Consider the following 27,334-nt stretch of genomic DNA (forward strand, 5'->3'; position numbering starts at 1 on the left):
GGTGTCAGCTAACCATGTTTAAGTAATCGGGGTTATGAATGGTGCACTATTTAACCGTTGTTTCATAATGTATGATTACTGCGTTTTTAACCGAGGTTGATGCACTTCGACAAAAGACACATTGCTAAATTTTCATTTCACAAAATTTTGGAAATTATATTATCATAAGTGAAATGCTAAAATGCATAAGGAGAATGTATACGTTTTATTTTCTCTTTGCAAACATGTGTGTGTGTCTTGATGTAAGCTACTCATAAATCCATGCGCATTAGAGTTGTTACGAAATCAAATCTTCTTTCACAGTTAATTTTGTATTAATTTAATGTAAAAGCAGAACCTGCAATCGCAGTCATAGTAAACAGGTTGCCATTCCCCCTATCTTTAAATCTTGGCTGAATACAACCGGATTTCAGGAAGGAGTGTTAATCACGACATCCGATATCGATGGTTACACGAGAGCTTTCTGTACGTGACCGTTTTCATCATTAGTAGAGGATTGAAAGTTCTGCAATAAATGTCCACTCTGCACAGTGTAAGGTCGCGCATAGCCTATGCCAGTCTCTCCACCCTTCGTATTTTCATATAAATCCCCTCCCTTTGCACGGCAGTGCTGACAGGACTGTCGGGAGAAATTTGAAGGCCCAGAACTAATCCCGAAGCATGCAGAAACGACGAGGATTAATGTTGGTTTCCACACGAATGATTACGGACAAGGCTTAATTTGTGACAGCTCCTGAACCCTTTCGCACTCCTGAACGAATCATCGTTCAGCGTACAGCTTAAATGCTGCGAAATAGAGCCGAGTGGTCAAGGAAACACAGTAGAGATCATTGCAGCTGACAGGTCTATCGGCTTGTTCCAAACAAGAGGATCGGCGACCTGAGACAGAGTGTGACTCGCTGATAACTAGAGACAGGCAAAATATGGAATTTCATATTATAAACCATTCCTGCTAGCGGTATGGGAACAAGGACTTTCACGATTCACGATGTGTAGATTGCAATCAACGCCAAAAATTGTTCGTATTGTATAATATTTCGGTCAATTTTGTCATGTTTCATAGTATTCTCAACTGGGACATGCTAATCACAAAAACCTGCAGAAAAGTATATTCTATTATCCATGTGCTAAAAAGGATAAATGTTCACCTTCCCTCTTGCTTAAAAAAGTCCCTTGTGCAGACGCTTGTATTTCCCTATTTTGACCATGCTGACATTTTACTGACAGACCTTTCCAGCGACAACAAAACTAAACTTCAACGTGCTCATAATTTGTGCGTACGTTTTGTAAGCAATGTTCGTAAATATGATCATATTACTCCATCCATGGAAACAATAGGTTGGCTTAAACTAGATAAGAAAAGAAATTTACATTCACTTCTCCTTCTCTTCGAAATCTTGAACTCTTCTATTCCTTCGTACCTGTCGTCTCGCTTCACTTACCTTTCTTCCCACCACAATCTGAATACACGCTCTCGCCATGAAACAATACTAACAATACCATCCCATCGCACCTCCTCATACTCATCCTCTTTCACAATAGCCCTGCCAAGACTCTGGAATTCGTTACCTGCTAGCATCAGGGACTGTCGAAATAAAATTGAATTCAAACGCAAACTTACTAGGCACTTGGTCAGTAATTGAGACTCGTTCAGACATGGTTTCTTGTAAATAGTAAATAGTTCTCTTAGTCTATCACAAAATATTTCAATATCCGGTAATTTCATCACTATAGAATTTTGTTATTCTAGGTTTAATTTGTAATTCAGTAAATACAAAAATATTCTTTGTTCTTAACTTCTATGATAAATTGTCTAGCTTTCATTAATCAGGTAATCTTGTCGTACTTTTAATTTTTATTGTAATTGTAATTGTAAATTTAATATTAATTGTAATTTTATTGTTCATATTATAGTTGTAATCCCCTGGTAGAGGGGCAGAGAAGGCCTGATGGCCTTATCTCTACCAGGTTAAATAAATAAATACTACTAATACTACAGTCTGATCCGTTTGGGTATGGATAATATTAATTTATTATTATAAAGCTACTGTCATATTAGGAAACCATACACCATCACCAAACAGAATGTATAATTATAAATTTAAAAAAAGGAAAATATCATCAATGATGAAGAGAAATCAGTGAGTATTTGCTCTTTATGGGTCGAGAGGAAAACCCCGAAAAAAACTTCAATCAGGTAAATTTCCCCAGTCAGGATTTGAACCCGGAGTGGCTCGTTTCACGGTCAGACATGCTAACCGTTACTCCACAGCGGTGGACTATGACAATAATTAGTTGCAATCTTGGAGTATGCTCTGCCCTGTGCTAGTCTTTCGAAAAGTATGGAGACACGTGTAAAGCGGAATTAATAAAACACGACAGTTAGATGAGAAATGAGGATGTTGACTGGAAGTGTCGATTTTTTATGTGACCGAGAAATTGACGGAAAAATTTACCTGTGGCCCTCCCTTGCAATAACAGGATTTTGCTGTGTCATCATCTTCCGCATCTTTACTTTCCTTTCAAAGCTAACGAGAACCGGAATGAAATCGAGAAGCAGAGGACGTCAATATGAAAATTTTTTATTCACAATAAACCGAGAACGTAGACGATTATGCATATCGATATGTATGTCAATAATGATATGTAAAGACGACATTACGCATTCTGATGTTATTTGTGTATAATTGACCAATGGCCTCTCATGAGTACAAGGCAGCGAAAATAAACACAGGGTAACCAACTTCGAAATTTCAACTGAAACATTTCATTAGGTACGGTACTATAAATATGCCCATGCATCTTTATTGTCACTACCTATTTTAAGTCTACCATAACGTAAAATAATTAGAGAAGAAACATTTGTAATAGAACAAAAATGAACACAACAGTAGTTATTGAATTGAAGCATGAATATGTAGTGTGTAATAGAACCAATACAGCAATAAAATATGGTTCGCTTCCGATCGGTGTTCAAAGATGCAGCTATTGAAAGCCACGTATTCTCCGTCATCTTTATACGAGGCGCGCCGCTTATCGTAAACGTGAGGATTTTCTTCAACACTAATTATTAGAATCTCATCATACTCCATGATGCATAGCACAGAACAAAATAATGCATAGGTTATGTCACGGTCTTCTTGCTACAAAATATACGACAATATAGCTTTTACATGGCAATAGAATGGATCTAGTGGGCTGTGATCGGAAACGTGAACGCCAAAGTTGAAACTTGGCCAACTCTCCGTTCCCGATCCCGGGCTCCGGCAAGCTTTTCGTTAATAAGCTCACATTTGAATGTACACATTTTAACAATTTTACCGTTTTAGTTTTCGTTCCGATTCTCGTTTCCGGTTTATTGTGAACCAGCCTATAGCTGGGATTGAACTCGTAGAAAATTAGATGAAGTATTATGAGTTCTTTACGTTTGTAGTAAGATATACTATCGTGATCTCTGTAATCAACAAGTGTCCAGATACAAATATAGAAAATCGTAACGATACGGTCAATTTGAAAGCCATCAAACATCACACGGTAGGCCATTTAGGGTCATGTCGTGCAGAACTCAGCAAAGCACGCACCTGACGTAAGACTTTCTTATATTCTCGGACGTGATTCATACCCGGTATTGTTATAACAAGGATAAACACTCGAGATGTGGACAGCGCACTCTGTTTCTTCTGTACCAACACTTGCAGAAATCTTACGTACACGCTCTTCGGTTCTTTCAAGCACCAGCAGCATTGCCAGGTCTAGAGTACAGTCGCTTTCTAAGACTGTCTAAACTAGTCGAAATTCAAATACGTAAATGATCCGTCTGTAACATATATTAGGTAGATTTCTGAATGAAGTGATTATGCTTGAGAAACTTCTTGCTCCAGCGACTAAAACTTACCCTAGTAATGCCGCACTTCGATTATTGTGACATTTTGTTAAGTGACCTAAGTTCTGAACTGTCAGTCAAGTTACAGCGAGCTCAGAATATGTGCGTCAGATACGTGTGCAACATCCGACGATATGATCCTATATCACCGACCTTCGCAAGTCTTTCGTGGCTCCGACTTAAAGAACGCAGAACTTTACACTCTTTGTCTTTACTCTTTCGAATTCTGCACACCTCAACACCAAATTACCTTTCGTCTCGGTTCTCTTATCTATACTCCAACCACGACGTAAATACCAGATCACTTATCTGTGGCACGCTAAGTATACCTCTTCATAGAACATCTTGTTATTCATCATCTTTTACAGTATCCACCTCGCGTCAATGGAATTTCTTGTCACAAAGTATTAGGGGCTGCAAGACAATAAACATCTTTAAAAACAGCTTAAAAGATAACCTTATTAGCATTTCACTCCAATCATACTGATTTAAACTATCACTGACTACACTGTTACTTCTTTCTTTAGACATCATCCTGATAGTGCTGTATTTTCAAAATTGTCTCATAATAATCTCTTTCTATTATCTAATATTATTTGAAATATATTAACATTCTATGTATTTTAGCTTAATTCTGCTACACAATTTATCTCAGTGTTTAATTAATAGTTCATAGTATTTTGTTGTTTAATTCGTAAATAACTCTTGTGTACACGTAACTCTCATCTAAATCAAATTGTTGAATTCTTTGCAAGTTCATGCATATGTATATACACTTTTTGCTGGTTGAGTGGAAGAGAAGGCATTACGGCCTTAACTCTGCCAGCTAGAATAAATCATTATTATTATTATTATTATTATTATTATTATTATTATTATTATTATTACACTATCGAGTCCATATAGGTGTTTTGAAACAATTTGATGAAGCGAAATCTTTGGGGTTTGCACTGTATCACAAGTGCAGGAATATCTATAATGATTTGGAGCTACGTGTCGCCTCTATAATAATAATAATAATAATAATAATAATAATAATAATAATAATAATAATAATAATATTGAGTAGGCCTACTTATTTCATTTAACGACCGTATCAAAATGTAGATGCTATTCAGGGGAATACGAGGAGAAGACAATATTTAGGTATTACTATGATGTACCCAAGCACATATGAAGTTTCAGTGCAGTAATTCTGCGTTTCAAAAACTTGAATCCGATGTGGCTTAGTGGATAAAGCGCCAGCACGTAAAGCTGGAAACCCGGGCTCGAGTCACCGTGCCTGAGAGAATTTTTCTCCGTTATAGGCCTAGCGATTCTTCACCTTATGGAAACGCAGAATTACTGCATTGAAACTCCATATGTACTTCGGTACATCATAATAACATGATAAATCGTAAGTAATCACTTTGTGATTCAAGACGGCGCCATGTTCCGTCGGACCCCGGCCACTTAGTCACTCGTAATGAATGCACCTTGGTTTTATTGGTATTTTGTAACCTTTTGGAGATGCAATTACTAGGGAGCAAATATTTCCTTTCTTATCTAATTACCTGTGTTATTATTTCGCTCCTATTTTTAGATTATTTTTATCTTTATTGGTTTGATTTGTAATTCCTTATTTTACTGGTTTTATTTTTTTGTTTGGACTCGATATTGTAATTAATCACTTTATTCAGAAACAACTACTATACCTAAATATTCGTGAAGAATCGGTAGAATGGAGAAAAATTCTCTCCGCCACCGGGACTCGAACCCGGATTTTCAGCTTTACGTGGCGTCGTTTTATTTACTAAGCCACACCGGATTCAAGTTCCGATTCCGGATTGAATCCTTCTCATTTTTAAGTTCTACCTACTGTGTTCCCCTTTGTTGGCCTACCCTCGCGTACCGTGTCACAGTATGTGTGACAGTAGACACAATGTCCAACCACAAGTACAGAGGTGCACAGGCCAGACCATACTCCGAGATATAGCAACTAATTATTGTCAGTCCACCGCTGTGGAGTAACGGTTAGCATGTCTGACCGTGAAACGAGCCATTCCGGGTTCAAATCCTGATTGGAGAAATTTACCTGATTGAAGTTTTTTTCGGGGTTTTCCTCTCGACCCATAAAGAGCAAATGCTCACTGGTTTCTCTTCATCATTGATGATATTTTACTTTTTTTAAATTTATAATTATACATTCTGTTCGGTGATGGTGTATGATTTCCAGTAAAGTCATTCAAGAATAGCACCAAAATATATGTATCTTATTTGATTTTACTTGTCATAAAATTGATTTTTTTACGGGGCGGCTTTTTTCATATTTTAAACCTCAATAAAAGCTTACGTAGCCACATAATGCGTATAATTACTTTAAAAACCCACAACTCTAACCTAGATTATAAGCCTGCATGTCCGGAATTATATATTTCCAAATAGTTTTCCTCTAACATAGTTTTTTAAATTTCCCACAAATTTTCTTTTCCTGACTTACGGCCTTTAAAATAACCATTTCAGTTTAATGTATTAGAAAGTAATATATTGTTAGTGTCACGTTTTTTCTACTTCCTCCATGTAGGCCTACTCGCTCATTGGAACCCCTGGTTCACTGTCTGAAATCAAACTCGCGCCCTTCCAGCTCTATCAGCAGTGCCAACACGATTCTCGAAAAAAAAAAAGTTAAAAATGTTATGTTTTATTTAACGACGCTTGCAACTGCAGAGGTTATATCAGCGTCGTCGGATGTGCCGGAATTTTGTCCCGGAGGAATTCATTTACATGCCAGTAAATCTACTGACATGAGCCTGTCGCATTTAAGCACACTTAAATGCCATCGACCTGGCCCGGGATCGAACCCGGAACCTTGGGCATAGAAGGCCAGCGCTATACCAACTCGCCAACCAGATCGACACGATTCTCGAATTACTATATATACTTTATAATTATTTTCTCGCTTTAAAATTCTTTGTGCTTATCAAATTGAAATCAATAGGGTAAAGTTTGGTAATATTATGATATGAGTAATATTGTGATACTTCTTTTTGAGAATTCATTACAATTTTACTGAGCGAGATGAAGATCGGTTTTTTGCGTCAACGTATTAAGGGAATGTTCGTGGATAAGTTTCTGAGCAAAACCGATCCTTCTCTCGCTCAATAAAATTGTAATAAATTCTCAAAAAGAATTATCGCAATATTACTCATATCACAATATTACCAACATTTACTCTATCTCTAAATCTCGAAAGGAAAAAGGAAAATGAGATAACGTTGCTTTATATATCTTTAGAATTATAATTAGAAAAACCCACTACATCCTTAGCAGGCAAGGGCCTCCTAACATCGGTAGGGCAGCTCTACTTTTGCTCACGGGGTGAGCTGGTCCCTGTGGGCCTTACTCAAAGTTGAGTCACTTCACTTCTCCTCACTTCACTTCACTTCTCTTCACTTTACTTCACTTCATTGTTTTGTGTTCTACTGTTACTTATTCTAAATCTAAAATTATGTCTTTCCACTTTTCTCTGTCTCTCGCAATACGCGTCCACTGCGGTCCTATCACTTCAACGAAGTCCTGTGCCCATCTCCTTCTTGGTCTTCCCCTTCCTCTTCTTCCCCTCCTTGGGTCCCAGACTGTAGTGGCGTATGCCCATCCGTCGGCGGGTAGTCTGGCTATATGTCCTCCCCATTTCCATTTTAATCTTCTCGCTGTCTTGCAGGCCATTTCGATACGGCTTTTTAATCTCAGTTCTTCATTTCTTACTTTGTCCTGTAGTTTAGTCTCTAATATCTTTCTTTCCATTTTGCGTCGGCATACCTGTATCTTCTGTGCTTGTTTTTTAGTCAACGACCAGGTTTGGCTGCCATATGTTAGGGTCGGTATGATACAGGTCCGTAGGGCTTCCAGTCTTAATTGTATATTAATATCTTTGTCTAAGAGCAGGAATTTGAGTGCAGTTATTTATTGTTAGAGAGAAAGCTCCTCTCATTTAATTCAGCAGATGTTTTGAAACTCTATTATATCGTTTTTGCATTTCCACTCAGTCGATTTCGTGTTGGCTAAGAGATGTGTCTGTATCTTTCTTTGTTCTGAGAATGAGGATTCGAACCACGTACACTCTTTGTCCAAGGCAAATACCAACCTCTTCATCTTAGACGAGTTGCTCAATTCTCCGAAGGCCGTCTAGGCTTTTTAAAGTGGGTGTGGAATCCGGAAATTTTGTTTGTTGACAGGTGTAATTTTTGTTGCGTCCTTCGCCTTTTTGAAAAGTAACACTTCGCATGACACAGAGTTAGCCAAGCCATTACAATTGAATGTTTATTTGATATGTCAGGAAATGTTGACACCTTCGAGGATGGAGATAACAGATCTCATCTGATAGGTAGTTTACGAAGCTGAGTATTCTTTTATCGTATTGACAATCTTGATAGTAGAAATGGGATAGACCTATGAGTAAACTGCATGTCCACAAATTTATTAAGCAGGTGTCGGACAAGAGGCGACAGTTTCAAAATCTTATGGTCGTATATATGTACCTTTTACCTTTTCCTTCCTATTCTTCTTGATAGAGCTTCATCCTATTCCTGTGCATGTGAAGCTTGCTTATTTTTCTACCGTTTTGCGATATTTTAGTTCATTAAGTAATAGATCAATTATTGATAAGATATTTTGTATTCGACAGATAATGGAGAAAAAATGGAAATATAAGAGTACAGTGCATCAGTTATTCATAGATTTAAAAAAGGCATATGACTCGGTTAAGAGAGAAGTTTTATATGATATTCTTATTGAATTTGATATTCCCAAGAAACTAGTTCGATTAATTAAAATATGTCTCAGTGAAACGTACAGCAGAGTCGTATAGGTCAGTTACTGTCGGATGCGTTTCCAATTCACTGTGGGCTAAAGCAAGGAGATGCACTATCACTTTTACTTTTTAACTTTGCTCTAGAGTATGCCATTAGGAAAGTCCCGGATAACAGAGAGGGTTTGGAATTGAACAGGTTACATCAGCTGCTTGTCTATGCGGATGACGTGAATATGTTAGGAGAAAATCCACAAACGATTAAGGAAAATATGGTAATTTTACTTGAAGCAAGTAAAGAGATAGGTTTGGAAGTAAATCCCGAAAAGACAAAGTATATGATTATGTCTCGTGACCAGACTATTGTACGAAATGGAAATATAAAAATTGGAAATTTATCTTTTGAAGAGGTGGAAAAATTCAAATACCTGGGAGCAACAGTAACAAATATAAGTGATACTCGGGAGGAAATTAAACATAGATAAATATGGGAAATGCGTGTTATTATTCGGTTGAGAAGCTTTTATCATCCAGTCTGCTGCCAAAAAATCTGAAAGTTAGAATTTATAAAACAGTTATATTACCGGTTGTTCTGTATGGTTGTGAAACTTGGACTCTCACTTTGAGAGAGGAACATAGATTAAGATGTTTGAGAATAAGGTGCTTAGGAAAATACTTGGACCTAAGAGGGATGAAGTTACAGGAGTATGGAGAAAGTTACACAACACAGAACTGCACGCATTGTATTCTTCATCTGACATAATTAGGAACATTAAATCCAGACGTTTAAGATGGGCAGGGCATGTAGCACCTATGGGCGAATCCAGAAATGCATATAGAGTGTTAGTTGGGAGGTCGGAGGGAAAAAGACCTTTGGGGAGGCCGAGACGTAGATGGGAAGATAATATTAAAATGTATTTGAGGGAGGTGGAATATGATGATAGAGACTGATTAATCTTGCTCAGGATAGGGACCAATGGCGGGCTTATGTGAGGGCCGCAATGAACCTCCGGGTTCCTTAAAAGCCAGTAAGTAAGTAAGTAAGTAAGTAAGTAAGTAATATCTAAGAAGCTACCGCAAACCACGTGCTCCATTGTAAAAGAATCGCAGCGAATATTGTAATACAGACAGCAGGTTCAAATCATGTTCAACTGGTAAAAATGTGTAATTTTATAAAAATAATAACTTGCTAATAAATTGCATTGTTCAGGCCATATCCTGTGTTATTTTCATAGTTCTAAACCTTATAGTCGGTTTAGAACAGCATGTTAAAATTAGTCAGAATCATTTGCTGGACCCTGTAAAAAGCCATTCACAGTCGTCTCATTACGACAACACATTGTAATACAGAATTGTGTCTATAGTTACGTGCAGAAGACAACGCACTACTTGTCATAGTGATGTCAGCTGGAATTATTATCTGAGATAACATTATCAAGATGGTCTTTGGGGTTAGTTGAAAATAGATGATAAATCATTGTCATAGTGATAAAAGAAAGAAACAAAGAATCGAACACTTAAAAAACCATATTCACAAAAACAACAGAAGAAACTTTATAACTTTAACACCCCGTGAGTCATTTTCCGAATTACTTGAATAGTCTCTTCCTAAATCTCTGCCATCTAGGTGTCTCACAGTGGCTGACATGGTATAAAAGTAAGAACAGACCATAAAATCCCACTAGGACAAGGGTCTTCTGTAACTGGAGTTATAGGGCTAGCTCGATTACTCTCAGCAAGTCAATCCAATTGAGATTTTTGCCGCTCTTCCTGTCTCTGGTTAATTTCTGTCTCTCCGTTTGTGAATTTACCTTTTGCACTACATTTCATCTTCAATTTACAGAGGTTGAACCGTAAGTAATGCCATTAATTTTATGAGGTTATACTTTGAGATATTTTAAACAAAGAACCTTTTTTTCATTGTTGTTAACTCTATAACATCTATTAGTGATTTATGGTTGTGCTAACTGACGTTGAAACTTGTGTTCAGATTACTGCCCAGCGACAGTCCTGATATATTTTGAAGATTGGCTAATTAATATTAACCCGGCAAACTCACAATCACACTCACATTCATTCAAATTTCCATACTTTAGACACCCAGGCAATTTTTCTTCTTCAAAAAAAATTCACACCGAGAGGTGAACCCGGGAATCGAATCCGGGATCTCCACAACTGGAAGCCAGCATGCTGACCAACAGGCCACGGAGGCAGTCTAAAGAACTTTAACACAATTTTTCTTGTTTTTGCTTCCTTTTCGAGATGGGAAAGCCATTGAGTTAATTCGCAATATGTTCAGTCAATTTAAGAGAGCAGTGTATTATGATAATACATGATTGAAAGAATTTTAGTTTTGTTCCTTAAAAGTGTAGAAATTTGATCCGAACAAATGTAAGTTTGTAAAATTCCTTTGCTGAACGGAAAGTTACATTTCTTTGGATCAAATTTCTGCGTATTTAAAGGACAAAACTAAAAAATTCTTTCAAGCATTCATTATCATATACAGTATAACAATTTTTATCTCGAAAAGGAAGCAAACACGAGCAAAATTGTATTAAACTTTTTTTTTAAAATCTCTCAAAGAATAACCCACTGAAATTAAAGACATTATTTACGGTTCACCCTGTATATGCTACAGTGTAGGGCCTACACATAGATATACTATTCGTATATATTACTATATGAAGCACAGAGTAAATCCAAGTAGTGAGCAACTCGAATAGTGCTCCCTTTTAAGCCGTTTGCTCAGTCCTTCATATTTACATTATTTTGGTTTTAAGAGCTCTTCCTTATAGATTTTTCCAGTCTTCTCGGTGTCATGGCGTCAGACTGCTACTAAATACAAGGCAGAAGGCTTTGAAAATGTGGGACACTTTCCCAGTCCAATTAAAATGAAAACTAATTTCCACTTATTTGCTGCGAATCGAACCAAGACGAGCCGGATCTGTGAATGAAAATATTGCTGTTTGTGCCACAACAGGGAGTTTTCATTTAAATGCCTATAAATCGTGTATGTCTTCTAATTAAGTGTTGACAAAGAACTACGAGGCTTATAAGATGTGGCAGTAGTATTACACAACGTTTTATTTCATAATAAAATTAAAATTTCAGTCAGGGAAAATGATAAGTAAATATATACGTGAAGAAAATAGAATACAATGAGGCGAACGGAAATGTTTAAGGAGCATTTCCTCGTAAAGTAAATTGAATTGATGCCAATCTTGATTAACTGTTTTATGAATGAAGTACGTATTCTCTTGTATGTCTTCCCTTTCAAAGACGCGCAACCTCGCTCTGTCTCTGACGACATCGAAATTGCGTTTCACGAACTTGGTTACAGCCAAAATTAATTTACGAAACTGAGCGTTGAAGTTTAAATTGTGAAATGTACTGTATGTGTAGCTGAAAATCAGTTTAACTCGTGTAATGCTTGCTTACAGTTAAATTTTCCATTTATATGGAAACTACTACACCGTGTATTCGTTTCGCAGCCTTATTCCAGATAAAATTGAAGCTGGAAATCGCATTGAGTACAAATATAAACAATTAACACATGTAAAACTCATTTTCAGCCTATTCCCTCTCGCTTGCGACTTGAATAAACATGGCACTACTAATACTTACTTACTTCTTCAGTTAAATTTTAACGACTTACTTACTTACTTATTGGCTTTTAAGGAACCCGGAGGTTCATTGCCGCCCTCACATGAGCCCGCCATCAGTCCCTATCCTGAGCAAGATTAATCCAATCTCTATCATCATATCCCACCTCCCTCAAATCCATTTTAATATTATCCTCCCATCTACGTTTCGGCCTCTCCAAAGGTCTTTTTCCCTCCGGCCGCCCAACTAACACTCTATATGCATTTCTGGATTCGCCCATACGTGCTACATGCCCTGCCCATCTCAAACGTCTGTATTTAATGTTCCTGATTATGTCAGGTGAAGAATACAATCCATGCAGTTCTATGTTGTGTAACTTTCTCCATTCTCCTGTAACTTCATCCCTCTTAGCCCCAAATATTTTCCTAAGCACCTTATTCTCAAACACCCTTAACCTATGTTCCTCTCTCAAAGTGAGTGTCCAAGTTTCACAACATAAAGAACAACCGGTTATAATTACTTTATAACTAATTAATGCTATTTGCATTTATTTACACCAGAACAAACCACGTGACCGTACCAATATTGTACCATTGCGACTAACATTTATGTTATCTGGTTCAATCAACAATATCCAACGTATTAATTATTATTAATTCATTTATTAATTAAGCTTCCTTTATGAAAAGGTTACCAGGTTTGACAAAGCGTATTATATCGTCATTGTTCCTGCAATAACTCCTATGTGCAAAATATAACATTTTTCAGTAGGAAGAAAAAACACATTTTTTCATCCTATGGCAGCCGTACATAGGAGACTGTGAATTCTTACATTTTCGAAACGAAGAAATATAATTAAATATCGGAGATTTTATTATTTGCTGTATCACTATTTAAGTTATTTAATAGAGCAAAAATCTGAAAATCGATAAATAAGTTACATAGCAGTTATTGCAGGAACAACGACGATATATAATTTGGAAAACACACCTCAGAAGTAAAAAGATTTACATTTGAAACGGTTAGGGAAACGAATATGTTAAACGTCAGAAAAATTTACACCTAAGTAGCGTACTAACCGTAGTCTTCTTGTAGCAGGAGGGACTTCACCAATACTGGCCAATATTAACTGAGGGAAATTCGGGAATGAGAAGGGAAATTTTAGTAAATCAAAAGAAAAATTTTCTCATTTCTATTTGTAACGTCACTGACTATGGACACAGTCTAATATATACAGTCTTGAAGCTTGAGTTGTTGAGGGTACTAGGAACAATAGACTGTGCCCGTACTATTTCGCATTGTTTGTGATGAGGCGATAGTAGCGATCCTAGTGGTTAGCAAATATATATGGATGCATATTCTCTACGTATGAGCTTCGTCACTGTATATACTAGACTGTGCTTTAGATATGGAATCAGCTGATAGGTTTCAACGCGCGATCAAATGTTTCGAAACAGCCGAGCTATCCAAATGCCTCCTGCAATGAAATGTTACGACATGGACCAGAGTGCACAGTTATTTGTCTTAGGTACGAAAGTCACTCTCACTTCTATTGTTTGTTTGCTTAGCTACCGTCTAGCCCAGCAGGATGCTTATTGTGACAGCGTTAAAGGATGTTAAAGGTGATGACGGGTAACACGTTATGTAATTGTGAGGGAAGCGTCCTTACTAACAGAATGACATGTAAATGTTCCAAGTTAAGAAATTTTGGGTGTGAGTGTAACTTGAAGAGACAAGGGCGCGCACATTCTGTGGAAGGTTGTTTCTGTTGCAACTTCCGCCTTGAGAGTCTTTGTTCCCGCTGCTGAGAATAGGAGATGTGAACAAATTAAATACTAGTAAGTTTATAAAGCGACATGTAGTTGCCAAATTTCTGAATTCCGTCCTTGGAAGAAAATACACAGCTATAATGTATTACATCAGCTCTTAATATCTCTCAATATTTATATCCTACCTAGATGTAGAAAATAATTTCAATGTATTTTGTTGCCCCCTTCAATTTGCAGAGTTATATCACTTCCACTCTGTATAATAATTTAGTTCTCTTAACTAAACGTTTTTTCGTCGATGATAAGAGATCTCATTTGTTGGCTTTTTCTTCATGATGGAGAAAAAATCACAAAGGAAATAGCCTGACATGATGATTCTTAAAAATGAATGTCATTATACTTTTATTTCAAATTAGAATCAATTAATCTAGTTTTATATTAAAATTATGTTTCTTGTACCATTTTCTAGTAAGACTCGTAGATACTGAGTATGAACAAAATCAGTAGTTACGAAGTAAACATGTTATACAGGGTGTAAGGGGTGTAAATACCGTCCTTTTCACAGTCGTCGGGGACGGTCTACAGGATCAAAAAATGTCCATACAACGTAGGGTCAAAACTTGTTTTCTCAGAAAAAAAATATATATTTATTTTCTTATTTTATTTGCGTTATACTGCTTATATCGTTAGTAAAATTATGAAAACAATTACGTCAGTAGATTTATATCTAGCAAAGAGTTAATATTAGTTTCAATAAATATTTATGTGTTCTATTACGTTTTCGTGAAATCAAATGAAAATGCATGCTTAAATTTGTTAATATTCTGGCGTGAGAAACGTGTCTACATTCAGCAGGCAGTACTCTGCACAGAGTACGTACATGTCAGCTGAGTTCAAGTTCTCTGTCCGTAACTCTACTGCAGAGCGGATGTCAGTTCAGTACAGGGTATTCGATAAACAACTTATCATGTCATTCACAGTTTAGGAATATCATAAGTTATTAATTTTATGGAGAAAGTCGTCGTAATTCAAGTGAGGTAAGAAGGATGTATCGTCAACGTTTTCCTCAAAGAAGGTTACCTAATCGGCGAAATTTTGTAGCAGTTTCTTAAGGATTATTAGAAACTAGAAGTCTCTTACCCCGTTTCGAAAATCGCACAAGCAGAAATGTCTTTAAAATTATGTTGCTTTACGGAAGCGGGAGAGATTAAAATGTTGCGTTTAAAAAAGTTCATGTGATTTTGTGCAGTAAACCATTATTTTTTAGACGTACAATAAAAAAAGGACTAATAGTCCTAATATTGTTAAATAAAATGGAAATCTACCATAAAGTTCTATTAATGAGATTGAAAGTTTGTATTTGCTGTTCGTTTTATGTAAACAACGGTCCGCCCCTGTATTAGAACATAGCATTTGTTTTGTACCGGTATGTCTGTATCCGCTTGAGTTGTAACGTGTACTTGTAATCTCTCTCTCCCCATCTAGCAACGTTGTCAAACGCCTAAAATTGTAAACTAATAATTAGTTAAATATTGCATTGTGAGGACATTTTTTCTTCTTTATGACATGAACAATCAGTTAAAATAATGGCACTTAGGCTATACCCCTTACACTCTGTACACAGGCAGACGAGGGTATGACCAAAACCACTTTTTTGCGGTATCATGGATGCTGAAAACATCTGAAGGATTTCAAATAAGAAGTACAGTGACATCAAAAACTTATTCCTTACATTTTTTTTATTGTGACCAGCCTCATGGTCAGAGCTTCTGGCTATAGTTCATGAGGTCCCGGGTTCGATTCCCGGTTACAGCACAGGAATTTTTCCTTAAAGGGGATTATTTCTGTGTTCGTCCATGGTCTGGAATTTAGGTTAAGTTTAGATTTAAGACCTCTCCTGGCACCACATTATCATAATCATCCTATCACATCATCGGGGTAATGTAATTCCGCCTTCCGGGCGCCCCAACCTCAGAAGTGGGTTACAACTAAGCCACGGCCAGGAGAGAAGACCAGAAATGTCGAAAGACAACCTGGTGGCATTGGATAAAAAAAAAAACATTTTTATTGCACCTTGTTTTTTGACTGTATCATGCAGGCTTTGAAGTTTTAGGTTGCCATGGTAATATTTTACACTATATAGGTGCAATCAAAACATAGTTAAAAATGCAAGGAAAAAGTTTTTCACGTCACTTCATATCTTTCCCCAGCCGGGGAATTGGATGTATAAAACTGCATTCATTTCCACGATACATTAAATACAACCTGATGTTATTGTAACCCATATATTTTAAAGCCTATGAGGAAACGATTATGTGCTTTTAACATTGGGAATTGAGACTTATTGTGTTGATGTCGTGACTTTTCAGACTATATCAATGTAATACCGCCAGCGTCTCCATTAGATTTTGCGGCTTTGAGCAAGCATATAAATAAATAGAGATTTATTGGTTTTTCCTCACACCAGAGAGAAGCCTGGCTTGTTGATTCAGAGGAATGGCTTCTGCTGCCTCCTCCTGAGCCACCTACCACCGTTACTGTCAGACAGATTGATCGATTCCATAGCTCAGCTCTACATTTTTCTCGAGTCTCGCGGAAATACCAAGATAGGAGGAGTGAGTTACGGATTCGTGATCACCCTGCCATGCTGGATGGGGCTATCTGTCTACGGTTCTACGGAAAGAAAGGGAGTGGATAGGTATATAGGGCTCAGTAACTGAAATGTTTGTCTCAGCGACCCATGACCTGGTGTTGGCAGTATATAACACAGCGAGATCAGATTAGATTGAAGGAAAGATAATATTTGTATTTCATTGCTTGCACCAAAACCAAACGCTGTTGTTTTTCTCTTTCGTCTTTGTGCTGAAGCCCGAGAGGCGGCGAGTGGTACGTACCCCCCCGACATCGGCTGAGCGGGATGTGGGTGTGGGAGCAATCGATACGACCGTTCACAAAATACTTGTGCACCTGTGCTTGCGCCGTTTAGATGGATGCCAACTTCGTTTTCAGTCTGTGACTTTTGCAATGCTTTCGACACAGTTTATATTTGGTTATTTTCAAGTGACGGGTCAGATAGGAAACCATTAAGGGAGCTTATAAAGTAAGAATCGTGAAAAAAATTTTAAACATTCTTTTTATTGTCTCAATCAATAGGTTATACTTTTCTGTATATTTTTCCATTTTTTCCAGCAATTAGCCTATTAGCGGCAATCTTTTTTTTCTATAGTCCTAAAGGTACGGGTTACATTAGCTTCTTGTCTATGCGGATGACGTGAATATGTTAGGAGAAAATCCACAAACGATTAGGAAAAACACGGAAATTCTTCTTGAAGCAGTAAAGAGATAGGTTTGGAAGTAAATCCCGAAAAGACAACGTATATGATTATGTTTCGTGACCAGAACATTGTACGAAATGGAAATATAAAAATTGGAGATTTATCTTGGAAGAAGTGGAAAAATTCAAATATCTTGGAGCAACAATAAAAAATATAAATGACACTCGGGAGGAAATTAAACGCAGGATAAATATGGGAAATGCCTGTTATTATTCGGTAGAGAAGCTTTTGTCATCTAGTCTGCTGTCAAAAAATCTGAAAGTTAGAATTTATAAAACAGTTATATTACCGGTTGTTCTTTATGGTTGTGAAACATGGACTCTCACTTTGAGAGAGGAACATAGGTTAAGGGTATTTGAGAATAAGGTTCTTAGGAAAATATTTGGGTCTAAGAGGGATGAAGTTACAGACAGGAGAATGGAGAAAGTTACACAACGCAAAACTGCACGCATTGTATTCTTCATCTGATATAACTAGGAACATTAAATCCAGACGTTTGAGATGGGCAGGCCATGTAGCACATATGGGCGAATCCAGAAATGCATATAGAGTGTTAGTTGGGAGGCCGGAGGGAAAAAGACCTTTGGGGAAGATGGGAAGATAATATTAAAATGGATTTGAGGAAGGTGGGATATGATGATGCTTCCAGGTTATAAGGTCCATAACAAAATGTCCGCAAGTACAAAAGGTCCACAAAAAAAAGTCCACAAAGTAAATAGTTCAACATTTAAAGTCCTACATACAATTCGTCCATGGAGTGAAAAAGCCCAACGTCTATGTGGTCCACCATATTATAAAGCACATCATACGGAAAGTCCATCATACGAAAGGTCCATACAAAAAGGTTCAACATACAAAGCTGTTCAACAGAAATGAGTTACTAACTGTAATAATAATTAGGGGCTACATATATTACTGGTCATCCGGTAAGAGGGCGAAGGCGAGCAGTTCCCCCTAGATTTTCTCTTGAAACATGGAAAGTCTATGAATTAGTAATTAATGCAGACAGCGTACGAATAATGTGGTTCAAGGATTCCAGTCTCAATTCCAACTACTTGTGGAGGCACATCACGTGAACATTTGGCGATTCATTAAACATTTGCAACAACAGCAATCGGAAACAGAACATTTAGTAACCAGGTCCTTGGTGGGCATACAAATATTAAGCAACCAGCAAATAAACGGTAGCCTATATCAATAATCAAACCAGAATTTTCAACATTGTCGGTAATTACCAAGATTACAAAGATAGGAATGAAATGTTTCGATTCTTAGAGCGATATCATACGATTTGAAATTATATAGTGACCCTCAAGATGAACAACAGATGTATTTTTTCTTTTACACATGTAATATGTACAGGGACATCATTTTATTTTTACTTCAATTTTTATTGTACCTGAGTTTTTGAATGTACTTCACTCCCACCCCTTCTACTAAGGAAGTTCCAACCCCACACAGAACCAAGACCGCAGATAGTAAGCAGTACTGAGTTACTGAGTATAGTACTTCCAGAAATATGTTCGCGTTTTCCAGTGACGAAAGAGCTTTCAATATTGAATCATATTTTCGCACAGGTACTGTCCGTTTGCCTACGTCGCATCCCGATTTCCCCCACCTGCTTCTGCTCGCCCCTCTGTAATAGCTGGGCTGGCTGTCTTAGCTCTTTTCTGAAAATGTTAATTTCTCTTAGGAATTGGAAGTTTACGTAATATTATACAGCTGTTTAATTTAACTTAAATAAAAGGGCCTCGTTAAGTAATTAACTGTCACGTGATTTCCTCCCTTTCTACAATCCTGCGGCATAACCACTTGGACGGACAGTAGATAGCATGTCTGAGTAATTTTATATTTTCGGGTCGGGCAGAAGTGAAGATTGAATTTACAGTACGTAGAGTAGATACAGAATTATTTCAACATGAGTTACTAGTACGAAGGACGAAACTGGCAATTGGAATTAAATGCAATAGTCTATAGTGCGATAATATGCACAAAAGAACTGAAGCCTGTATCGAAATGAACGGCCACCATTTTCAAAATTGTGTTTAAATATTCATATTATGATTATTTTTCAATTTAACTTCTTTCTCTATATTGTATGCTAATGTGCTGTAGACAGTATAATATACACTGCATAATGAATACGTTCGCAAGGATAACTCAGTTCGTGAGTAAAAACACTTATTCTTAATACAGTACTGTACTTTGATTAAAGAAAAACCTAATGAAAATTATCAAACTCAAAATCGCGATATTTCCTAGTTTACGTAAATGGATGAACTACTTTTCTTCCTTCCTATACCTAGTAGAGTGATTTGTGTTTTACGCCAGTATCATCGAACTCAAGTCTTGGAGGGGGGAGCAAGCGGTGTTTCCGGTTATCTAAAGGTATAGACAGGTTAATATTAAAAATGTTAGTAAAAATAAAATGATGTCCCTGTATAACATAATTGAAATGACAATAAATTCCTCGGCAATTTCCTTGTAGTTTTCCTTGTCGGACAATTTAGGGAAGTGGACGAATTTATATGTGGACATTTTTGAACGTAGGACATTTTTAAGAAGAGGACTTGCTGACAGTGGACCTTTTCAGGAAAGAACATTTTTATGGCATGGACGAATTTTCTATGTGGACATTTCTAAACGTTGGACATTTTCGTAGAGAGGACCTATTGCACAGTGGACCATATCTCACTTAACCATGATGATAGAGACTGTATTAATGTTGCTCAGGATAGGGACCGATGGCGGGCTTATGTGAGGGCGGCAATGAACCTCCGGGTTCCTTAAAAGCCAGTAAGTAAGTAAGTTGTCCTTACTGTAAGGTGAACTTCAGGCAATCCTATGCTGAATGCAGGATGCCATCTCAATATCGCCAATTCTGTCGACGCTGTTTACTGCGTCGTTAAGTAACCTATGAAAAGCTTCCATTATGCCTACTAATGCATTATCGACATTGAAACTCCGGGATGTTGCCAACTTGTCCATTTCATTTGTTTGTGGATCGCTTTATGATTTCATTTGTCATATCTGTGCAAATATTGTCTATTCATGTTGCCCTTCGCCTTCCGTGTTTTCTTTTCACTTGATGTCAGTTCACCGAGATATTAACCAATCGTCCATCCTTCATGCCTTCTGACATGTCCGTGCTTATTGTCTCCGTAAGACGTTTTATCACAAAGTAAATCATATCTTCTTCCCTCACATATGACTTTGACAGTAATTTGTTTATGTGGGAATATCTTATATTAGCAGAAGGATGTGTTTGCTTCCACGGGAACCAATTTTGCTACACAGCTTGCTGTGATTTGTGGCTTGTCTTGTATAGAATATGATCAGGCATACACGCTTTTTTATATCCGACCCCCCCGGTTTTGACAGTGTGTAGTTTTCAAGACAGCGGATAGGCACCTGCTATGTTAAAACGGGTTTCCTATGTCAGAGGTTGAACATAATATGCACAAAAAAGACTTCAGCGAGCAAGTGCCAGCAAATAAGGGAGAGCCCGAAGGAAGATGTGTCGGCGACGATCAAATGATTTTTATTTAGCCTTTATGCGGTGTGGGAGTTCTTGGACATTGCAGAGCCAGATTTGTAAAATTAATGTCTAGATTAAATTGGAAAACAGATGAAGTTTTTAATTTATTATTGCGTCTATATATCGTATAAAGCAATCCTTATTAAAAAGAGGATTGATGTTGTTTTGCTATATCATATTAATAGCTATAATGTAGTCACTACTTACTTACTGGCTTTTAAGGAACCCGGAGGTTCATTGCCGCCCTCACATAAGCCCGCCATTGGTCCCTATCCTGAGCAAGATTAATCCATTCTCTATCATCATATCCCACCTCCCTCAAATCCATTTTAATATTATCTTCCCATCTACGTCTCGGCCTCCCTAAAGATCCTTTTCCATCCGGCCTCCCAACTAAGACTCTATAGGCCTATGCATTTCTGGATTCGCCCATACGTGCTACATGCCCTGTCCATCTCAAACGTCTGGAATTAATGTTCCTAATTATGTCAGGTGAAGAATACAATGCGTGCAGTTCTGTGTTGTGTAACTTTCTCCATTCTCCTGTAACTTCATCCCTCTTAGCCCCAAATATTTTCCTAAGCACCTTATTCTCAAACACCCTTAACCTGTGTTCCTCTCTCAAAGTGAGAGTCAAGTTTCACAACCATAAAGAACAATCGGTAATATAACTGTTTTATAAATTCTAACTTTCAGATTTTTTGCCAACAGACTGGATGATAGAAGCTTCTCAACCGAATAATAACAGGCATTTCCCATATTTATTCTGTGTTTAATTTCCTCCCGAGTATCATTTATATTTGTTACTGTTGCTCCAAGATATTTGAACTTCTCCACCTCTTTAAAAGATAAAAGCTATAATGTAGTGCTTATTAAAAATATAATGGAAGTCATGTTTGTTACGTCGTGTAAAGCAGTCCTTATTAAAAATAAAATAATTGATGTTGTGCAAATCTAGCTTTCAGGTAAAGCTTCCTGTAAAGCAGACTTGAATAATTTCAAAGGAAAAAAATTGTTCCTGGGCCGGTTATCGATCCCGGGACCTCTGACTGAAAGCGCTACAATTTCATAGAGCGCTAGTACTTTCAGCCAGAGGTCCCGGGAATGATACCCAGCCCCAGAACAATTTTTCCCTTGAAATTATTCAAGTCTGCTTCACAGGGAGCTATACCGAAAGCTAGATTTGCATAATATGTATGTTATTGTACGTATGTTAACAGAAAACCACAATTTCAAGCCACACAGAGTTTGTGTGCACTAGATGTGGGTTTCTGGCGTCTCGTCAGCCCATTCGAGGTGTGTGGATATAAGGGGAAAGATTGAGACGGCTCGGGTGGAGTTCCTGTGTAGCTCAGTCGGTAGGGCGCTGGTGCGTTCAGCCAGACGTCCTAGGATCGATGCCCGGGCACGGAACAATTTTTCCCTTGAAATGATTCAATTTATATTGTGTTTATTCTCTTGTATGTGAGGAGGCTACATAACATCTGAAAATAATTTTGCCATAGACTATTGCCGAGAAATGAAGTAAAGATAAGGTAGAAGTTAAAATAATGAATTGTCTCTCTTTCATGCCGCGTTTCCCCCCCCCCTCCCCAAATTTGAGATGTGTTGTGCCGGATAGTGATAAGAATGTCTAAGAATGGCTTCTACTTCTGTGAGTTGGAAATAAGACTTTTGATTTTACGTTAATTTTCGCAACAAATGCATAGAGAAAATTTTAATACTTTGTATAAAAATTTATATTTGGGGTTTTATCTTTTAGATAATCGTATTGTCCTATATTTCAATTAATTATGTCGAGCACATAAATCTACTTGATTTTCGGTAAAGTCTCTTACATAAACAATAAAGAAAGAAGTAGTGAATATCGATTTCGAATAAGTAGTCGTTGTATTAATTTTACAAAAGAATTCAATTTAGGCCTATATTTTAAGTAACAGCTTTCCACTTACATAAAATTGTCAAAACGTACGATACGAAAATCTCCTTAACAAAACCCAAAGTCATGAGATTTCTAAGCAAAATAAAAGCAACTTATAAATGTAAGGAATAATCGTAGAACAAGCACTCAATAAATTGAATTTCTGAACACAGAAATGACATTGATATCAAAATTAAAACAAGCGAATATTATAATCATAATTTTATTAAGTTAGTGAATGATTTTAAAACAATATTTAAGACTTTATGTCAAAAAATCTTTCATCTACATATCAAAGTACTAATATACAAACGGTCTTACTAATAAAAATTCTTTATACAGACGTTTAACTGCCTTATACTTACACAATGAGTAGCTCGTTTACAAGTCGTGTGTAAATTCCTTACTAATAATCACTGCATACGTCGTGCATAACAGTATAACTGTAACACAGCTACGTCATAGTTTCGTCATTACTTCGTTACGAAAGGTAATAGAATATCTGAGTTCTCTATTGCATCCGGTGCCGTGTTAAGTATCGATAGTACAACTGGCTCTGATCGATTACCACACTAGGCTATATTTTGGTCAAGAGTATAAGCTACAGCAATATTATTCTGTGCTCTTTGGTTTGTTTTTCTGTGGTTACAAGGCAACCATCATCATAAAATGACAGTCGATACGAACAGCTGTTAGAGGGGCTGCCATTTTTTCCCTATATACAACGCTTAAACAAGGGGTTTCGTGTATATAACTACTGCAAAGCAATTCCCATTGTATAATTACAGACAGTTTATACATCCATCGCTTATGCATGGTTTGTTACTAACGTTTTCTGTCTCATCTCTGCATAAGTCTCGTTTAAAAATTATACACTGCTTATTAGTAAGACCGAAAGTGTATAAAATTACATTAAATTCTGTCGAAGTTCCTGTGGAAATGCTATTTTGCGACAATCATTGTCTTCGTCTTGTTGTGCCAGGAATCTAAGCCTGTAATGCATCGTTGATACTCCGATATGTTAGTTCTTTTGAGTTCCAGAATTCTCCATGATTTTAAGGCCCAATTGTATAAAACTCCCTGACTAAAGATCAACTTTGATCGAAGATCGAAAAGTAAACCGAGTTCAGACACTTCTTCTATTGTATAAAACTTTTCTGCGATCAAATTACCTTGGTTCAAATACAATCTAAGTTCACGTGAAAAGGATTTGGCAACATCGCATAAACAGGTGAAATACGTGATGCGCGGACCATGTTATACAGGTTTGTTCAGTGTTGCCAACCTAGCGATTTTAACTCTTTTTCAACAACAATTTCTTTTAACTTTTATATTGCTTAAATAGGTATTTAGTGATCTTTTTAGCACCCCATCGCGACAAAATTTAATCTTTCTTTGTTGATAATGAGAAATCTAGCGACTTTACAACTACTTTTTGGCGACTTTCCATATTACATTCTGTTGGAGACACTGGTTTTTTTTTTTTGCAATGTAAATAATGGCGGACAATAAGAAGAAGGTAAACTGTTCTCCGAGTTGTTATCATGTTACGGTGCTTGATACTGCTAAACATAATTAAAGCTTTATAAAACGACAATTTTCGTTTAGTAATACAGTTAATTGAAAATTTATGAATGTACCTATCATATCCATTAATAATTAATGGTTGTTATAAACATAATATAATTATAGGTTATATTTTTGATACTGCTGAACACGATAGAGCCTTATAAAATATAAGAATGTTTGTGTATTAAGGCAAGAAATTGAAAGAAATATATATAAATGTACCTAACATATCTATTAATATTAATAATAATAGATATTTTATTTGCAAAATATGTCACTCGTATATTTCAAACAGAAAAGAAATAACTGAACTTGGATCATCTAACTTAATCGGAGAAATTTCTTCAGTCAAAGTTGACTTTAGTTTGAGACAAATTAATCTCAGATTAGACTTTATACAACACAAAATTCCAAGTTCAGCTGAAACAAGGATCAATTTAACCTCTGATCTAAGATTAAATGGTTTATACAATCGGGCCTAAAAGTTCTTCATCCGTGGCAAATCCTGAATTGAACTCGGCAGAATTTGAATTCGAGGCTCCAGCAGGGAAAGTAATCAACTGAAGCGGGGGCAGCCGTAGTCGATCGCTAACATTTGCTGAGCACGTGGCTGGAAAACATGTGCAGTCATAAACAGCCATTCTACGCTCCTGCTTCTGTTTGCGTTTCCATAGCAACCCTACCCTTCTGTCAAATTTAATCCCTGGATTTTTTCAACATTCCACGTTCTGTTGTTTTTCTGCCTTTCAATATGACCTCGTTCCTCAAAAAAGACGATATCGCACAGCCTGCTATAGTAAAAAATAACCCATTTACCTTACTCTGTACCTGTTAATCCTTCGTCAATTCTCTGTCCTCCCCTGTAATACCCGTAAAGCGTCACGGTGATCAGAGGCAATCAGATGATGAATGCCTTCATAATTGCGTGTTTATATGTTTATGAATTCGGAATATAATTTTGATATTTACACAAATCTAAAAAGTTACGATCAAATTTTGACACCTCTGTTAACGAGGGAAATTATTTTAACTGCAATCATACAGGAACATATTTACACAAATCTCAAAAGGTTAAATCAAATTGCGGCACCTATGTTAACGAAGGCAATTATTTAAACCCCAATCGTAAACGGACCACATTTACACAAATTTCAAAAGCGTCAATCAAAATGTTACATCTATGTTAACGAAGGAAATTATTTCAATTCCAATCATAAATGGATCATATTTACACAAATAGTTAAAGTTTCAGTAAAATCTTGATAGCTATGTTAACGAAAACAATAATTATTTCAACCTAGATCATAAACGAGTTATAGCCTATTTATACACAAAACTGAAAATCTTCAATCAAAATGTTACACCTCGTTAACATACATAGTTTCTGCCCAAGGACAGATATTTCACTGCAAACCCAACATTCTCCAATTTTTCCTATTTTCTGCCTTCTCTTAGTATCTGCATTTGTCCATATACCTTAATGTCGTCCATCATCTGATATCTTCTTCTACCCCGAAATCTTCTCCCGTTCACCATTCCTTCCAGTGCATCCTTCAGTAGGCAGTTTCTTCTCAGCCAGTGACCCAGCCAAATCCTTTTTCTCTTCCTAATCAGCTTCAGCATCATTCTTTCTTTACCCACTCTTTTCAACACAACTTCATTTCTTATTATGTCCGTCAATTTCACACGCTCCATCCTTCTACATATCCACATTTCAAATGCTTCTAGTCGCTTTTCTTCACTTCGTCGTAATGTCCATGTTTATACCCCATACAATGTCACACTCCACACAAAGCACTTCACTAGTCTCTTTCTTAGGCCTACTTCTTTTTTTTCAGAGGTCCGCAGAAGATGCTCCTTTTCTATTAAAACCTTCCTTTATTGCTATCCTTTTTTTGATTTCCTGGCAGTAGCTCATGTTACTGCTTGTAGTACACCCCAAGTATTTGAAGTTGTTCACTTGCTGTCTCCCTCATTTCGAATTCGCACGTTTACCTTCTTTATTTTTCTTCCGACAATCATGGTCTTCGTCTTGTTTGCATTTATCTTCATCCCATACTCCTCACAGCCGTCATTTAGTTCCAGTGGCTTATCCCTTAATATCGTCTCCTCTACTGCTAAGAACGCCATATCATCAGCAAATCTTATGCACTTTATTCTTCTTCCTCCTACTATTATCCCTCCGATGTTCTGAAAATAGTTCTTCACAAAATTCTCCAAGTAGATGTTGAACAGTGTAGGTGATAGGAAATTATTTCAACTCAAATCATATTTACAGAAGTCTCAAGAGTTTCATTCAAATCCTGGTACATCTCTTAACGAATGCAATTATTTTAATTGGAATCATACACGGACCACATTTACACAAATCATCAAAAGTTTAAATAAAATTTAGACACCTCTGTTAACTAAGTCAGTTGGGTTATTTTAACCCCAAATTTTGAACAGACCACATTTACACAAATATCAAATTTTAAATAACATTTGGACACCTTCGTTAGCGAAGACAATTATTTTAACCGCGATTATAAAACGGACTGTATTTACACATATCTCAAAATTTTCAATCAAATTTTGACACATACGTTAATGAAGACAATTGTTTTAACCCCAATCATAAACGGACCATATTTACACAAATCTCAAAAGTTTAAATCAAATATTGTCATCTGTGTTAATGACAATTATTTTTAACCTCAATCATAAACGGATCATATTTACACGAATCTTAAAAGTTACAATCAAACACATCTGTAGGCAATTATTTTAACCCCAACCATGAACTGCCCATATTTACTCATCTTAAACGGTTCAATCAAATGTTGAAACATTAAGGAAGGTAGTTATTGTAACTTCGATTATAAACGGACCATATATACACAAATCTAAAAGGATATTCGATCAAATTTTGATACCTACGGTATGTCAAC

The 27,334-nt window shown here is 36.7% G+C and overlaps 1 protein-coding gene across 1 annotated transcript in view; it reads left to right on the forward strand.

Moving 5' to 3' along the window:
- Positions 1–27,334, forward strand: part of pigs (pickled eggs) — a 339,813-nt gene that overhangs the window by 246,465 nt on the left and 66,014 nt on the right. The window lies entirely within an intron of this gene.

This window comes from Periplaneta americana, chromosome 6 (assembly GCF_040183065.1).
Source record: "Periplaneta americana isolate PAMFEO1 chromosome 6, P.americana_PAMFEO1_priV1, whole genome shotgun sequence".
Taxonomy (NCBI): Eukaryota; Metazoa; Arthropoda; class Insecta; order Blattodea; family Blattidae; genus Periplaneta; species Periplaneta americana.